Consider the following 5,314-nt stretch of genomic DNA (forward strand, 5'->3'; position numbering starts at 1 on the left):
TGGAAGCAGAGGGCTGGATCCGAGTGGGGCCCCAAATTAACCAGGGCCAGGACGGGGCAATTCTAGTTTCCTGGGGGGGGGTACTGGGCCTTGGTGCTGCAGGTAAAGGGAGGGAGGAAAGGGAGGAAGGCAGGCAGGGAGGGAGGGAGGAAAAGTAAGAAAGGGAGGGAAAGTTTAATGGCAGGGAGGGAAAGGAAGAGAGAAACAGTGAAAGAGGAAGAAGGAGTATATCTGTGGGGGGGGGGGGGTGTGAATCTAGTGTCAGCACATAGATGCTGGCCATCCAGGGCCCCTTTTCTCATGTTTGCCCTAAAGAATGTCATTTAAAAAGTCCAACCATGTCAACATAAACATGATTTTCCCCTAAATAATTGGCCTTACAATGTAATGGAGATACAGTAAGTGATTTTTTTTCCCTATCTGGACCTCCCTGGGGCACCTTTTTGTCTTAGCCACAGGTGGCTTTCCTTTCTCTCTTTAGGAGGAAACCTTCCAATAGTTCACTTTGCTTTCAGGCAGAGCATCTGCTGACAGGGAGCACTCATGGAAGGCTACGCAGGATCTAACTGGCTTAATAGTTTGGATGGCGCACCACCAGCAGATCCCTTGCCTGGAGCTAGATTGGGAGCCCTGTCCTGGAAATCCCCGGGAATCGGGTTTGACCTGAAGGTGAGTTTAACTTTTCAAAACTTAAACTTCCACTGAATCCAGTTCAGTGTTTGGAAACCACAGGGATCTTTTCTCTGGTGCAAAGAATGCTGTTAAAATGGCAGGGGAAGGGGGGGCCTTGGGTTTCTATCGCCCCCCCCCCCCCCGTCCCACTCTTTTCATCAACACTGAATGCCCCTGGCCTGTTTATGTTCTTCAGGCGCTTGCAATGAGTGGTTATCCAGAGGGGGAAAGGAACGGCATCCACAGCTTATTTGCAAAGGAACTTTGTTGAAAGGGTTAGGGTTGCTGGCGGAGTAAGGCTGACCTGGGGTGAGAGGACAGCACCCCACCCAGATTCTCAGGGCAGGGTTGGAAACCTGGAGGGCGCCTACATCTCTCATGCAGTGGGGAGAGCTGCAGGAAACTCCCCCATAGCTTTAAAGGGACCCAAAACCAGGAACAGTCTGGCAGCCCCCTTTCCAGATAACACATTTGCTCCCAAGGCAGACATTCTTGTGAGCTGCTTGACGCATCGGTTGAAGGGAGCTGGCACTGACGAAAGCCTCTGTCTCGGAATCAAATCTTAGTCAGAAAAGGTGCCACCAGACTCCTGAGTTTCTGCCACCCTAGACTCACCTGGTTCTCCTCCTAGCTGGTTGTTCTGCGTTGCACGAAACCCTGTTGGTTCCTATTCACAAAACAGGCCCGGAGTGTAAACATGCCTGACTTGGAAATGAACCAGGAGCTGTCGATCAAGAGAAAGAGTGATGTCGACTGTCAAAATATTGTCGTATTTCCTTGACATCCAACAGGGGTAATAAATACCATCTGATCCCCAAAGAGGAGAAGAAAAAGAGGAGAATCAGGACCCCGGGTCCTCTTCTCTGGTTTCCACTGCCACCTCAGAGGTGTTGGCCCTGCTATGCTTGAATCTAAATTCAGGGTGTGGAAATTCAGAGAATTTCCCAAGCCTGTTGTGAAATCTCTCTAGTTGTGTTCATACCACATGTGTAAACTGGGTCCTGGATTAACCCATTTTTCTGGGCTGCCAAAAGACTTTGAATCACCATCTAAGAAATAGGGTGGGTTTCTTAGCTACAAAAAGAAGAGAGAAAAAAGAATCAAGGGGAAATGTAGCATGTTGGGTGAAGTTCTTCACCCAGAGGGGGTTATGGATGTTGTCTGAACGCACCTGGGCATGCCGATCATTGTCAGTAGCCTATCAGGAAGGGAAGGGTTTAATTTTGAGCTGATCACAAATGGCCCTTTGACAACCCTCCTCCCAGTTTGAGAGCAGAGAGGTTGGATTTCTCCAGATTTTTCTCCAGATTTTTCCAAGAAGGAGAAAGTCTCTGAAGGGTTTTTCAGAGCAGGACTGCCTTTAGCAGTAATCCAGACATAGCCCTGTGTGTGTTTGTCTGTTTGTCTGTGTGTGTGCAGGCCCTGGAAGAAGGATTGCACAAAGAAAAGCAGGATATTCACACTTGCCTTGTGTAGGAATACATCCAGTTCTGAGGATGCTTCCAAAATGGTTTTAACCTTTGGACAGCCAATTCTTCATTCATCCAGCAGAGTGAGGCAACCCAAGCTAAGCCACGGGGGTGGGGGGGGGCGGCAAAAGTGGGCAGGTGGGTCAGGCTGGGAGGGCCTTTCTGAAGGGAGATTCAGGGAGAAGGGGTTGTGGGGCTGGCAAGAGCAATCAAGGCTTTGGATCCCACCTGTCTGCTTCTCCCCAGGACCCCCCTTGGGAGCAGGGGGAAGGAGGACCCAGAACAAAAGCAGCAAAGAAAAGGAGTCTCAACAGGAAGGGGACTTTTTATGGAAATGACTGGATCTTTATTCAGGTGCTTTGCATAACATTCCACCAGCAGCTTGGAGGGATGGGGGGTCTGCAGCAGGAAGCCTGAGAATTAGGAGGGTGAACGCGGATTGCAGCTTTGGGAGCCGGACCACGCCTGTTGCTCTCAGCCAGCTGAATGGGGGTTGTAGTGCTCCAGTCAAGGATGTGGTGGAGGGTGCCAGGCCAGGAGAAGCTGCTGAAGACTTAGGTTTCCATATAACCACCAAATGGCTACTGGAGGGCGGAATTTGCCCGCTGAGAAAGTGACCCAAGGCGAGCATGTCCAGTCCCAGAAGGCAAAAGTGAGGAGGTGCCACAGCCTTCTCCCTCCCTCTCCCATGTGCCATCTGGCCTTTTCTAAGCAGGTGGGCATTATCCCCGTAACAGGCGGGAGCAGTAGCCAAGTCTGGGTGATGCCCCCTGAGGCTAAGCACGGGCGGCCTGTTTGGTCTATGGAGAGGGGCTGGAACCTCACCAAGCTCCCTGCTGAGCACCCCAACCACCTGAGTGTTGGTAGCTTGCAGGTTGACATCTGGATCCCAGGTCACTCTGAACTACCTAACCAGTGGGACCTTGAACTGGCAAAAGCGGGGAATGTACCCACTGCCCAGTGAGTTCTGTTCTGCATGTAGGAAACCTGAACTTAACGTGCAATTGTGAGATAAGCCCGATAGACTTATTTCTACGTTCAGCTGCATTTGTGCAGTTAGGCCAGGGAGGTGGGGACTAACCTCTCCAGAGTGCCTTCTCACAAACAAACCTTTGTCTCCGTCCAGCCGTGGCAGTCGTGTTGGGAAAGTCCCCGTCTGCCAGAATCCCAAATATGGAGCTGAGGACCTTAAGCCCAGGTTAATGAAGCCAAATGACTGTGCTCACAGACCACGCAGCAAGCAACGTTAATATGATGTCCGTTTCTCACAAGCCCTGCTAAAGAGAAAGGGTGGGTTTCACGCAATCTTTTTTTGCCTAGAGCAACGAATTGAGTGAATCCGAGCAAAGAGTTTCGTTGGGGCCAAATCTCAGCGCTCCTGCCAGAAGATTGGTCCGCTGAAAGATCCCAAAGGGAACCAGTAGCGGATGGCCATTTCTCCCTTTTCTTCCATGAGGAGGACCTGAGCAGCTTTTATTAAAAATGTTGATTAAAAGGGCTGCAGAAGCAACCAGAAACTGGAGCGTTGTCAGGCTTTGTGCTCAGAAATTTTAACTCCTGTGCGTGGTCCCTACAAGGTGTTAGTCCTCTTTGATGCAGTGATGCCCTGATATCCCCACCCTGTCTTTTATCTGGAACATGATCAATTGCAAAGGAGGAGATCATGAACCAAGTTAGTAAAAGAAACTTTTTGGATGTTCTTTCTCAAGCATCAAAGTATCTTGGTATGCTGGTGCGGGGAATTATTTGCAAGATGCCCAGCTGAATAAAATGTGTCCTCGTTTCTCCCCGTCTGCCACCATGTTGCCTTTGATAATGTAACATCATCAATTGTAATATTCCTCCAGAAAGAAGATGGAAGGATTTAAGGGTTTGGGAGGATGTAGCAAAAGTCGTAGGTGACACCTGCACCTCATCATTCATTCATTCATTCATTCATTCATTCATTCATTCATTCATTCATTCATTCATTCAATGTATATGGGTGCCCATCTCAACGAGTTGACCTTAAGGGAACAAATGCAGTAAATTTGTGACTGGGTTTGGGATGAGTAAGAGGAAGATTTTTTTTTAAATCTTAGTTCAGGTTTGAGCAGAAAATAGGTCTGAATCTATTTGATAGGTCAGTGGGTGCCTTGTGGCCAAGGCTGAGTTTCCTTCTTGGATAATAAGGCATAAGGAGTGAATTTCTTTGCAAAAGACCAGAACACCTCACCAGCAGTCATCACCCAGATAAGCAGAGATTAACCCCAAGATTATCACCAGACATACAATCAAGCAGTAAACAATACCCTAATCAAGGAACTACCAAAAAACCCCACCCCCACCAACACTGGCAGGGCAAGCCACTGTATATGAACAGAGAGCAAACCCACTCCCTTCTAGCGCTGAAGATGTTACCTAGCTGGGTAAGGAAGAAAACAACCAAGCTCAGAGAACCCCGAGGAGACTACAAGTGTCACATTCTTTTCATTTCCGTTCCCTGTCCTTCCCCTAAAATGCCTTTGCTTTGGAATGTGTATTTTGAAATTATTGGAGTTTTATTCATTAAACCGTTTAGACCCCCATCTACCAAAGCGTCTTGGTGGTTTCAATGGGAAAAAAAGTAAAAAGATGCAACAGCTGTTTTAGAGGGGTGTGTGGAGGTGTTGGCTGTGTGCACACAAAACATTTAACCAGGTAAGTTACAAACCTAGCGGCTGCGTTTGTGCCACAGACTGGGCTTGGTTCGGCTTAATCCAGATTTGGTTTTTTTCACCTTAGCATCTTGTGTGACTCTGGCTCATTTATCTAGTTTCTGGATCAGTTATTAAGTGAACCCAGAAAAGGAGTAAATTTGATAGCCAGAGTAAGCGTGTTCTGCAGCCTAACCCAGCCAGAGGGCCAGGAGGGAGTGAATTCAGGGATGAGCCTCTTGAGAAGATGGAGGCAGAAGCACCTTCTCGGTATCCAGTGAACTATGCTATCCACTGTCCCTAACCAATAACGCTATTGATAGTGCTGAATGGGGCAAAGGAAAGTGTAGAGGAGAGTCTGAATTCAGTCCTGTAAACAAAGCCCAGTAATATTAGTCGCCCAGCGCCATCTGCTGGGAAGCCGCATCTAAATTCACTTAATCTGGAAAAAAGCCAGTCCTGCTGAGGCTCAAGATCGAGGCTGGGCTGTTTTCAGCC

The 5,314-nt window shown here is 48.5% G+C and overlaps 1 long non-coding RNA gene across 2 annotated transcripts; it reads left to right on the forward strand.

Moving 5' to 3' along the window:
* Window positions 1-203: 203 nt before the first annotated feature.
* LOC148216377 (uncharacterized) lies at window positions 204-4,700 on the forward strand. 2 transcript variants are annotated; one of them, XR_015795566.1, is made up of 3 exons: window positions 204-669; window positions 2,388-2,495; window positions 3,268-4,700. It is a non-coding gene; the product is annotated as an uncharacterized LOC148216377 (long non-coding RNA). The 2 variants fall into 2 exon arrangements; XR_015795565.1 differs by having other exon boundaries at window positions 3,462-4,700.
* The last annotated feature ends 614 nt before the right edge of the window (window positions 4,701-5,314 follow it).

The sequence above is a fragment of the Python bivittatus genome, unplaced genomic scaffold (assembly GCF_059951505.1).
Source record: "Python bivittatus isolate LINGU-HERP-01145 unplaced genomic scaffold, Pbiv_v1 ctg000180_np1212, whole genome shotgun sequence".
Classification (NCBI taxonomy): Eukaryota; Metazoa; Chordata; class Lepidosauria; order Squamata; family Pythonidae; genus Python; species Python bivittatus.